This window comes from Rhinolophus sinicus, chromosome 4, assembly GCF_057876585.1.
Source record: "Rhinolophus sinicus isolate RSI-liver-muscle chromosome 4, RSI-T2T, whole genome shotgun sequence".
NCBI classification, from domain to species: Eukaryota; Metazoa; Chordata; class Mammalia; order Chiroptera; family Rhinolophidae; genus Rhinolophus; species Rhinolophus sinicus.
Genome location: NC_142504.1, coordinates 51,939,407 through 51,953,142, shown reverse-complemented (window position 1 = coordinate 51,953,142; position 13,736 = coordinate 51,939,407).

Here is a 13,736-nt window from a genome sequence, read left to right as displayed (position 1 = left end):
GATACTAGTAGGGACGGTTAGCTTTGGAGACTTCTCTAATCACAAACAGTGGTCTGTACTCTATTTCATTCTTATAGCAAAAGTGGCTGCAGAAGAGCTGCCCAGTAATATAGCCATAAGATGGAATGTACATCATACAATTTCTGGGGATTCTATTCTCATAAACTCTGGATCACCTGCTACCTGCAGTTACTCTCTCAAGCCTATGTCTTAATTTTTAACTTGTCTAGAACTTGATGGGAGTGAGGAAAAAGAAGTGATGGGTTACCTACCATCTTTTTCAATCCAATTCCTCCTCTTCTATTTGTACTGAGTACCTATTTCAGCTTCTGAGGTTGATTTTTCTTTATTTCTTTGTATTTGAAAATATTATTTTGCCTGTATGAGGTGTGATAAAAAAAATATGGTGAATGCTGCTGCCGAGTACCATCCAACAGAAAGGCAGGGCTATTCAATTCAGGAAGTGGCACATCGAACTTTAGTAACAGTGTGTGACAAGTTTCAACTTGTTCGGTGCAGTCAGTCGGGTGTGATCTACGGTTGAGAAAAGGTGTGCTTTAAAGTGTCACATAAATAATGGATCACGAACAATGCATTAACATGAAATTTTGTTTCAAACTGCAAAAATGTGCTAAAGAAACACACAAAATGTTTAAATTAGTTTATGGTGATGCTGCAGGGACCATGAAGATGGTTTACAAGTGGTTTGAGCGATTTCATTATGGTTTTGAATTGATTGAAGACGAGGAGAGGTAGGGACGTCCTGCAAAATCAAAAACCCAAAGGAATGTTGGAAGAGTAAGTGAAATGATTCGATCAAACAAGTGATTGACTATTAGGGAAATTTCTGAGGATCTGAACATCTTTTATGGTTCCGTTCAACCATAAAAGATTTGAACATAAGGCAAGTGAGTATAACATTTGTTCCAGGCGAAGACATGTCATCACAGGAGATGAAACTTGGGTATATGGTTATGATCCTGAGACCAACGTTCAGCGTTCTCAATGGAAATCACCCAGCTTTCCTCTTGTGAATAAAGTACGTCAGTCAAGATCTACAAGTAACATCAAGGTGATGTTAGTTGTGTTTTTTGACCTTGATGGAAGGAATTGTGTGAGCTGAGCTTGTACCCAGGAACACTACAGTGAATTCTGAATATTATAAGGGCTTATTCTAATAATTAAGAAATGATGTGCATAGAAAATGGTCTGAGAAATGGGCAAATGGTTTCATCCTCCACCATGACAACGCTCCGTGTCACACATCGCTTCTGGTACGGCAATTCCTGTTAAATAAAAACATTACAGTGTGTCCTCATCCACCTTATTCACTGGATCTGGCACTATGTGACTTCTGGCTCTTTCCCAAAGTTAAAATGATTCAGGACATCGAGGCAGCCACAACAGCATAACTAAAGACACTCACGAAAGAATACTTCCAGAACTGCTTCAGGAAGTGGCAAGAATGATAAGATAAGAATCTTCAAAGCAAGGGGGAGTATTTTGAAGGGGATTAATGGCAATGTGTCTTTTACTGTAATAAATTTTTAAAAAATTTAAACATACACTGTATTTGATGATCACATCTCAGTATATTATGCCCATGATTATGACCTTTCAATGGACTACATGTCAGCAAACTATGGCCCTTGGGCCAAATATGGCCTGTCACCTGTTTTGTGGATAAAATTTTATAAGAACGTGTATATGCTCATTTGTTTACATATTGTCTATGGTTGTTTTCTTACTACAATGGCAGTGTTCAGTAGTTGTAACATATAGCCCCAAATATTTATTATCTGACCCTTTACAGAAAAGTGTTGCTGACCCCTGCGGTAAAACATTTTTTTGATACTAAATGCATGGTATATATTTTACCATCATTTGCCAGTTATCTTTCTGTGTGTTTTTAAGTGTGTCTCTTTTAGACAGAATATTGCTGCATTTTATTAAATCCAATCTCAATTTTATTTAACTGTCAAATTCAGTTGAATTGATGTATTCATCACTTATTTTACCATCTTATTTTGTGATTTTTGTTTATCCTGTTTTTCCCTGCTACATTTCCCCTTCCTTTCAAGTTTCTAGTAATTAAATTTAATTAAAAAATTCTATTGCTCCAACAATGTTTTGGAAGTTTTATATTCTATTTCTGTTCTTTAAATAAATTGTCTTAAAATTTAAACACACGCATGTGACTTTGAAAAGTTCAATGTTAATATTTTTATCCCTCACCTGAAAAGTACAAATCTTAGAATATTTAAATACCACTTTCCCTCAGATCTAACATCCCTATTTCAGTTCTGACTTATTTTATACTCTTGAAATAAGTTGTAAATAACTATTATAAAATTTTATGTAATAAATTCTTTTTTATATTTAGCTTGATGTTCGTCATTTCCCTTATTTACGTTTCTTGCTTCTCAGTACTTCTTTTAGGTGGCATTTTCTTCTCTGGAAGCACATCTTTTAGAAGCTGTTTCAGTGAAGATCTAACATATAAGAAATTGGAGTTACAGAAGGGAAGGAGATGGAAGATTGGGATGAAACAATATTTGAAAAGAACATCTTTCAATAATTTTCCAAATCTGACCAAAAATAATAAGTAGTAGATTTAAGAAGTGTATAAAGTCCAAGAGGGTAAATATGGTGAGAACCACACTTTGACACCAGATCAAACTGCCAAAAATGAAAGACAAAAAGAAAATATTAAAAGTACACAAAGAAAAAAAGACATATTACCTAAAACCAGTAACGATAAAATGGAAAGCTCATTCTGTAACAGAAATGATGGAAGCCACAGACAATGTAATGACATATTTAATGATGAAAGAAAGTATCTGCCAGTTTAAAATTTACTACCAATTGAAAACATACTTCATAAATGAAAGTGAAATAAAGTTTCCAGGTGAACAAAAACAGAGGATTCACCATTGGCAATATTACAGTAAATACACATGGGTTTCTTCAGGCAGAAGGAAAATGATCTCTGACAGAAAAACAAAAATGTGAGAAGAAAAAAAAAATCACTGGTATTGGGAAATACATGTATGAATATAAAGTAATATTTACAATAAAAATTAAAATAATATTTTGTGATGTTTACATATATGTAGAATTAAAATTCATGATAATAGTTACATAAAGTCAGAAGGGGTTAAAATAAATTTAAAAATTGTAACTTTTTCTCATTGGGTGTTAAGTAGAAACTATTAATACTATTATATGAGATGCTAATAAGTCATGGGTGTAAAGGGTGCATATTGTAATCCCTGGAGTAACTATATATATACATATATATGTGTATATATATATGTATATATATGTATATATGTATATATATATATATATATATATATATATTATGAATAGATAGGTAAATAGAAAGATTGAGATAAAATATAGAGAGAGCTGTATAACTATATCTCACTATATATGTATAACTATAAGTATTATCTATGTATAAACATATTTAGATGTATATATGTAATATATATATATATATATAATATATGAAATATATACCACAAGTTAATAGAGGGAAAGTTAGGATAATAAAATATTTGATCAATAAAACATAAAAAAAGTTGTACATATGGAAAACAAATATTAGGGTGATAGATATCAAAGCAATAATATCAATAATGGCATTATGAATGTACTAAATATTCAAGTTAAAAGACAAAGATTTTCAGACTAAATAAGAAAACAGCACAAAACTATATGCTCTTTACAAGACCCAAATTTCAAATGTAAGGGCATAAAAAGATTGCAACAGGATGGGGAAAGATATTCAATGAGTAGCTCTCCTAATATCAGATTAAGTGGATTTAGGGCAAGAAATATTACTAGAGTTAAAAGGAGACATTTGATTTTGCTCAACAGGTAAGTCTACCAGAAAGAAAATGATTCAGAATATGTATGTATTGATAACTAATAGCTTTAGAAACAAAAATTGAAACAATTTAAATGAGAAAAGACAAATTTATAGCTATAGTGGCGAACTTATACCCACCTCTCTCAATAGTGAGTAGATCAACCTTAAAAAAAATCAGTAAGCATATAAATACCTGAAAACGTGATTAACCATATGGACTAATTGACATGCAGAAAACTGCACCGAACAATGACAGTATGGACATTTTCAGGAACATATGGAACAATTACCAAAATTGGTCATGTGCGGAGCCATAAAACAATTCCCAACAAATTACAAGGAATCTAACTCATTCAGAGGATGTTCCCCTACCACATTGCAAGTAATCTAGAAATCAATAACAAAAGGTAACTATAGAATCCCCAAATACTTAGAAATTTAATAACATAATTTGAGTAAAAGAAGAAATAAATACGAAAATGAACAATATTTGGGGATAAATGTTGATGAAAATATCAAATTTTGTGGGATACAGATAAAGCTGAGTTTACAGAAAAATGTATAGCTTTAAGAGTATATGTTAGAAAAGAAGAAAAGCTGAAAACAAGCTATTTAAGTATCTGTCTCAAAAATGTAGAAAATGAACAACAGTTTGAATTTACTTGTAATTAATTAGAAAATAAATGTACAATAGAAAAAACAAACAAACCACAAGTTTGTTCTTTGAAAAGACTAATAAAGTTGTTAAACTTTAGCAAAACTGACCAAGAAAAAAGAAGACAAAGGCAGAGATTATCAATATCAGGAATGAGAAAGAATGAAAATGGTTCCACCACTGAACAATCTTTGTATAGCTCTCTGTCCTTTGCCTACTACTCCACTGTCTTGTTTTTAGAGTTTTATAAGTCTTGAATAAAAGTGGAACAATTCATCTCAACGTGTTCTTCAAGACTGCTTTGACTATTCTTGAATCTTTGCATTTTCATAAAATTTAGAAACAGCTTGTGAAAGTCTACAAAGTAACTTTGGGGTATTGAGTGGGACTATATGAATATATGGATTGATTTTGGGAGACATAAATTTGTAAAGTATTGAGCTTTCTAGTCCATAAATATTGTATAACATCAAATTATTTAGGTCTTATCTATTTTCTCTAAATAATGTTTTTCTCTATAGAGATACTGTGCATCATTCAGAATATCTTTTAGGTATTTGATATCTTTAGTTATACTTCACATTTCATGTTATCAAAAATTTTATCATCATTACTTATATATGGAAACAGGTGGTTCCTAGATAGGAATGTGACACAATCACATTCGATATTTAGCAAAAAAATAACTGGTGACAATGCAGAATGAGGAGCAAGCTTGGAGAGCAAGAAAATTTAGTAGGCTTCTGCATAACACACATAATGTAAACTATAAACTCAAATTGTGGGGATGGAAAAGAAGTAAATAAAAGAGATACTCATAGCTTGGTGTGACTTTGGGGTGTGTGCTGAGGGAAAGGAAAGAATTAATGATTAACATCTGGGTTATTCTAGATGTTAAAGTAATTATTCACAAAGGTGGAGGAAGAAAAATTGTGGCCTGATAGGGAGAACCAGGCCTAAAGCTGGACTCACTGAGTTTCAAATGCTTTTGGAACATCTAGATACAGCTATCCAATATATATTCGTATTTAATGCAAGTACGAAGTTTAGGAGAGAAATCTTGGCTTATATTTTTATGGAAGTGCTAGGTACAGACATACAGGTTCACGAGATTACTTAGGAAGTGTGTAGGAAGAGAAGGAAACTAAGATGTAGAACCATGGATAGGTATATCAATATGTAAGAAATGGGAAGCTAAGTCTGAGCAGAATACTAAGGGATAGGATAAAGAAGTAAGAAGAAATTAAGAAAGAGAAATAAAAGCCAAAGGAAGGGAAAGTTCAGTGTCAAACATTACAGAAATCTAGTTATGGAAGAGCTGAAAAGTTTAAAAAATATTTTGATTTTAACACAAAGAAGTCATGATGACCTGGCAGAAACATTTCTCCTGTTTTGGGAATGAAAGCCAGACAATGATTCTTAGTCTATTCTGCAGCCCACTATGAACAATGATTTTAAAGAGTTTCATTGAGAAGGGGCAAAAAAGATGGAATAAAAATCAGAGGGGGAAAGAGTCAAGTTATTTAATGAGTGATTAGTAGTAAGCATGCAAAAATAAAATAAAAGAAAAAAACGAAGAAGAAGAAGAAATATCACTCAGATAAAAGAAATTCCTGCATTCTGTCTTACAGAGCGGGTGATTTAGCACTAGAGTCTGTTTTTAACAAGTTCCCTGGGTGATTGTGAGGTAGGTATTGGAAACACCATAGTTTTAGAAATACTGCAGCAAAGGGAAACTAAAGAAGGATAAAAATGATAAAACCTGGTTCAGAGAGGTATGAGAGGGGATAAAGTCCAGAGAACAGGTGGTAGAATAAGCATTATAAAGGATACACTTACCTACTGCCCCACTGTGACAGGAGAAAAGGAGCAAGATTTGCTATAGATGTACATGTTTGTAGTAAGCACACAGAGATGAGTGAGTTTCATTCTGAAGCGTTCTTTAATTCTCTTTAAAATAAGCAATAAAATCATTTACCGGGGTAATGGACAAGGCTAAAGAGTAGACAGTGAAGAAATAATTTTAAAATGGATACTTTTAGGGAATGAGGGAGAGATGGTCATGAACATGACAGCATTGCTGGGCAGCTAAGGCCCAGGTGAAATAAGATACTATTGATTTGCAGTGACAATCATCTATAAAGCTGTGACTTGCCCCTCCCCTTGCTCCTCATCAATCTCTATGTACTGGGCGTTGGATGGCTCTGAAATTAGAGTGTTCCTTACAGGTGTAGGAGTACAAAGGGGGTAAGCGGTCAATTTATTGTCTCTCGGCTACAAACCCACCTCTTGCCCTGCTTTGTGATACTGGGGCTGGAGCTGTAAACATTCCTCCTAGCCAGCCCGTCCAATGTTAGGCCTTGAGAGGCAAGCGTGCCAGAGGCACACACTGTAAGAGGAAGGAGCTGCTCATGGAGGCACTTTCCTTCTTGAGCCTGTGATGCAGCTGCTGGAGCGGGGCTTTCTTGCCAGAAGGTCTTCCTGGACCTGGGCAGCTTCTCTCAGTGATATGCTGGAGGCCAGTGATACAAATCCAGAGCGTGGCTTCCTGGCAAGTTAGTCAGTGCTGGGGTGGAGTAGGCTGCTCTCCCCCATATGTTCCTTTCTCGAGTCTTCTCCCACAGCCTCAGAGCTGGTGGCTGCTCCTTACACATGCTTATTCTTTTCTTTGTAATAGTTGACAGACAATATTACTTTTAGGAGTACAATGTAATGATTCAACATTTGTATACCTTAACAAACAAACAAACAAACAAACAAACAAAACAGAAAGGGACTCATAGATCCAGAGAACAAACTGCTTCTCCTTTAGCATTCTCTTTACTTCTCTTTGCAGTTTGCCCCCTGTTACTAATAGTTCTTTATGTTAAAATGCCCTGTTTATGTTACTGGTGAGACTTTACCTTCTTACTTCACCCTGAATGATTACACTAATGAGAATGTTTTCTTTGAAAATAGCTACTTCAATAAGTAAAAACCTACATTCACAGAAGGATTAATGATGAGATGAATTATTTGAGGGTGGTATCGGGCAGGGAGTTTGGTTAACTTGATTAATTTCTCCCCACACTCAGACTGGTTTATTTGTGTGTAAACAAGACTGGTTCACTAAGAGTCAAAGTGAAGGACTTACTGAATATTCACATAAGAGATTTGGAGACCCAGCGTTGTGGCGAATCATTTTGTAAAAGTACATTGTTTACAGGAATTTTCTTCCTGTATTAATAGTGAGGAAACATCCATAGAAAATTTCCCCTTTCCAAGTTGCTTCAAAGTTCACAGGGTATATGAAATGTTTTGATCGATTATATTTAGGTAGATTTTTATGTGTTAATAAAATTAATTTTCTGCTATGCTATAGCCATAATTTTGAGGATAGTATTTGTGGCACATATAAATCTCTACTTGTAATTCATCAGTGTAATTGGGAAGAAATATTCTTTTTTTAAAATAATTTTATTAAAATATAGCTAACATACAATATTATATTAGTTTCAGGTGTACACCATAGTTATTCACCATTTATATACCTAAAGAAGTGATCAACATATTAAGTCCAGCAACCATCTGACACCAACCCATGTATCATAATATTATTGATTATATTCTCTATGCTGTATTTTACATGCCCATGGCATTTGTTTTATACCTGGAAATTTGGACCTCTTATTCCCCTTCACCTTCCCCCCTTTTTAATTTTTCAATTACACTTGGCATTCAATGTTATTTTATATTAATTTTGGGTGTATAGTATAGTGGTTAGACATTTATATAATTTAAGAATTGATCTACCTGACTAGTTTAGGACCCACCTGGCACTATACATAGTCATTAAGATATTATTGACTATATTCCCTGTGCTTTACATCCAAATGACTTTTTTTCAACTACCAATTTACACTTCTTAATGCCTTCACCTTTTTCATCCTGCCCCCCAACCCTTCCGATCTATCACCCCAATAAATCCAGCACCTATCTGACACCATACATAGTCATTACAATGTTAATGACTATATTGATTATGCTATGCCCTACATCCCCATGACTACTGTGTAACAACAAATTTATACTTCTTAATTCCTTCCCCTTTTTTTCACCCACCTCCAACCCCTACTATTTGGCAATGATCAAAATGTTCTCTGTATTTATGGATTTGTTTCTGTTTTGTTTGTTTGTTTGTTTTGTTCTTTAGATTCCACATTTAAGCAAAATCACATTACATCCATCTTTCTCTGTCTGACATAACGCCACTCAGCACAATACCCTCCAGATCCATCCATGCTGCTGCAGATGGCAAGAACCCATTCCCTTCACTGGCCGAGCAATATTCCACTGTACAAGGATATATATACAACCTACTCTTTATCCATTTTTCCATCAACGGACACACAGGCTGCCTGTACATCCTGGCCATTGTAAACAGTGCTGCAATGAACAAATGGATGCACATGTCCCCTCAAAGTAGCATTTTGAGTTTCTTTGGATAAAAAGAATTGGGATTACTGAGAGAAATATTTGTATTTAAGGAAAAATATTATTTAAGTACTTGTTATTTTCTATCATTAAGGAAGCAAAAATGAGAGTTCATGCTTTCCTGATTATCAGCATTTTGCTGGCCATGTGTGAGCCCTTTATTTATTCTACAAACATTCACTGATCTCTGAATAAATACACAGGTCACCATTAGGTGTCAGGAACACAGAGGCATATATCTGTCCTTGAATAAATCTAAGATAAAACAATTACCTTTCATGTATTCTAAAATTCACATTTTTCCCCACATTTTGACATTTAATATCTAAAATTGCCAGCCCTCGACCAGACCAGCTACCTCGCTGATGGCATCTTATACTTACTGAGAGCCAGGCTGCAGTTGGGAAGTGATTGCGTGACTGCACATGGGTGAGCTCGGACATAGCAATTCACATTCTCACTTCAATAGACTATCACTGGTCTAAAGTGCTGGCCTGGGTGGGGAGAAAATTTACAGACAGAGTAGAGTCCCTCAAAGGAACATGAAAGAAAAAAGGTATTTCTCTGGCCAGAAAGAGACTCCTCCAGGGTTCATGGCAGGGGAGAAAATAAAGTGGGACCCCTACCACATATGAAAGTGACAGGTAGGAGCCCTACATTACTGACCCACTATGCCATTTGTGTCGTTTTGTGGACAAGCACTGGAAGAGTTAAAAGAAAAGGTCAGCCACAAGCGTAGTGTCTTTGATGTTGTTTCTGATGGCATGACTGGGCATATGCACCTCTAAACATTTGAATCAACAAACATGTGAAGGCTCATTTAAAATGTAATGTGAGGCATAATTGTTTCAAAATCTTCCATCGACTTCTGGTAGCCTTTTTAATATCAGCACCAAAACTTGAAGAGCAAATGTCAGTAGCCTGGAAGAAAAGCCTGGAGACAATATTGGACACTTTTTAAATACGTGATGTGGCACCACATCTCCTGATGCCGTCAAGGTGATATTATAGGGAAAGCATGGACATCAACACCTCTGATTCAGAAGAGTTGAGCTCTGAATGGGAAGAAGTTTTAGGAATGGTAAGCAACTTACTTTGCTCACATTTTTATTTTAATGTAAACATGAGCATTATATATGATAAAAATCTAGGTCTAAAAATGTTTAAAGAGCTCTTTCAATAAATATAAAATAAAAACATAAGATATTATTTAATTGGTGACTTCTTTTTCTAATGGCACATAAAACAACAATGCATTTCACAATTGATAGCATCACAGAGTCAATAAAATGTGGTTCATAAAATTTGCCACAAAAAGTTATGACATAAAAATATGAAGTACTTCTTCTTTGCTATGGACTTGGGGCCTGTAACCACATTCTACTAAACACCAATTAACTTTTAACCTTTGGAAGGAAGTAAGTATTTTACCAAGTACTTAATGGTGAATTCCTCTATTTCCAACCTCTCTTTTATTCAGGTATATAATTTCTACATACATGTTCTGTTCTTAGAAGCAGAGCAGCCAGACTGGGAATCTAGTGTGGAGAGAGTAACAAAATTCTATAATTCACATCATTGATAGAATATTCTGGAACTTTTTTTGTAAATTTGTCACACTTTTATGCAACACTTTTAAGTCCAGCTTCTGTTAAATTCTGCCCTATGTCTCATTCATGGAGTAATGAGCATAGATTGAGAGGGAGATAGATGATAGACAGATGATAGATAGATAGATAGATAGATAGATAGATAGATAGATAGATAGATAGTCTATTTTGTCGACTATGCCCTGTAAATGGGTTTAGATCTCTTCCTAATTATGTAGCTTTCCCCATCCAAAGTGGCAAAAAGAAAGAGATGATGCTTACTAGATATCTATGACATAATGATACCTATATTTGTAGTGCAAGATAGGTTGTGTAGAAGACCAGTTCCTTTGGACATAATAGTATGGCTCTCATAGAAGAAAAGCTCAGGGCACAAACCTAGCAGTTTTGGTTTTCTATGGTTCCAATGTGATGTTTAATTCTTCTGTCCTTGCTTATTTTATCCTCATTAGGTTCACACAGAGTTTAAATTTATTCCCCACCCAAAAACCCACAGGAATCAAGCAAATGTGTTTTGATAGATTTCTGTAGTTTCCTTTCTGATCCAGATGTTGGACAGTGGCCATCTTAGTAAAAACACTTGCTAGATGATGCAGGTTCAAAAGGGAAGGCTATCTTAAAAGAAATCAATTGGAGGTAAATGTTCTGCATATCCACAAATGAGAAATTTTTACTTAGTTACTAGACATTACTACCTCATAGATTTGAAGTCTATAATCCCTGGAAATGACATAGACTTTCACTCACCAAGGCTGACCTGGCTGCAGCCACTACTGAATGCCCAATCAGTCAGCAGCAGAGACCAACACTCAATCTCTGATGTGGCACCATGCCTGAGGCTGACTGTGTGTTGGGAAAAGGAAATAATCACATCTTCTGAAGATTAGAAGACACTGCCTCTGATCTGACACTAATTCAAGGAAACCCAAAATGCCACTGTGGTCCATCAGTCAGAGCAGAGACTTATAGAGATTGAGTGACCAATGGAGTTTAGTTCAGGTCCATCTCACAGTGGGTGAGGTGGGTGCCTGAACTCATCCTGTGGGTATTTCCCCAGCTGCAGAAAGCATAATTGTAATAATAGACATATTTAGCAATTAGCCGAATCCCCGGCAATTCTCAAATGTTAGTGGCATCAAAGTTGCCTGGAGGGCTTGTTGAAACACAGATTGCTGTGTTTCTGATTCAGTAGGTCAGGAGTGGAATGTAAGAATTTGCATTTCGAACAAGTTCCCAAGTGATGCTGGTAGGGATGCCATCTTTGAGAATCATTGACTTAAGCTATAGTAATGATTGAGTGTTTTACTTTGGTGTTGATTTCTTGCCGTAAGTGTCGGAGGCCACAAAGATGCTATATGGCAGGGGCGGGGGGTGGGGGGAAGAAGTTGTAAGAGTATAGATGGAGCAGTATAAGTATCCAGCCAATATAAATGATGAGATGATTTGGACACTATGTCTGTAGATACAAAACCAATGAGGAAAATTTGCAGAATTCAGGAATTTAAGTTTGAAATAAATGCAACTGCTTTTAGCCCTTTCGTTCTCTTCTCAGATCTTTTGAAGTCATGAACTAGGAATGGAAGTTTTAAAAATAGTAAATTATAAAATATTTTCAGATAGAGTTTGGGAAAGATTTATGTATTAGTGTGCTAGGGCTGTCATAACAAATTACCACACACTGGGTGGTTTAAAACAACAGAAATTCATTCTTTCACGGTTACGAAGGCCAGAAATCTGAAATCAATGTGTCAGTGGGGCATGCTCCTTCTTAAGGCTCTAAGGGAGGTGCTTGCTTGCCTCTTTAGCTTCCCAAGGTTTCAGGCATTCCTTGGCTTCATTCTAGCTGAGATACCCTCCGTTGCATAACTGCAACCTCTGCTTCTGTCTTCACATAGCATTCTAATCTCTGTGTGTCTGAGTCTCCTCCTCTTCCTATAAGGGACTTTTCATTAGATTTACGGCCCACCCAATTAACCCAAGATGACCTCATCCTTTACTTAATTACATTTGCGAAGACTGTTTTTTCAAATAAGGTCACATTCATGGTTCTGGGGTTGGGGTTTGGACACATCACTTTAGGGGGCATTTATTCAACCCACTATAAACCATAACTCATGGAAGAATTCTTTCAACCTGATTCCATGTTCACTAAAATTTCACTTATTTGGAATTTGAGAAACAAAGAGTGGAATGTACTTTTACAATCAAACTGCTATGTAGCTGTAGAAAAATGAACAATGACAATAGTTTCACACCATACTTTTGTTGAAAACACTTTTGTTACATCTTACTGAGGTAAAATAAAAGTAAAAACTTGGGTGGTATATTGTCTGAAAAGTTGGCAATTAGTGATTACTCTCATCCCAGTGAAAAGGGAGTCTTTCTCCTCCCCTTGAATTTGACTTGCTTTGATCAGCAGAGTGTAGCAGAAATGATTTTGTCTAACTTACGGACTTAGGCCATAAGAAGCTTTGCAGCATCGATTTTTACCCTCTTGATTACCAACTATGATATTAAAAAGTCAAATACCCTACGAGAGAGAAGCCACGTGGACAGAGAGGCACTGAAGGAAGAGATTACAAACAGAAAAAGAGGCCCAGCCCCACGCCCTTCCAGCCACCCCAGCTGGAAGCCTATGTGTTAAATTCTAGCTGAGATGCCCTTCCTTGTCAAAATTAGCCAAGAAGAGCTATCACTGCCAAGCCCTACTCAAGTAGCAGAATTATGAACAAATAAATCATTGTTTTTAACCCACAGAGTTTTGTGCAGTTCTTTGTTAAGCAGCAGTAGATACTTTAAATAGTTTGTTTTGTACTTAATGAAACTGGTATTTGTTCATGAGGATATAGTGGAAAAGTGAAGTACCCTTATTATAAGAAAATTCATTCTGTATTTTATTGTTAATAACTTTTCAGTAAGTATCAAATGACTCTTCTGATTTTCTATTTATTTCTATCAAGGATATTTTTCTATGAGCTGAGGTGGTAAAACTTGAAAGGGACAGGAAATAACTTGGTGGGAAGGGGCAGTTGTCAGGGGACGATGTTATTTTTCTTTCTACCTTTTTGCTTTTGGTAGGTAGCTGTAAATATATTGGAGTTAGATAAGTACATGAAAACAA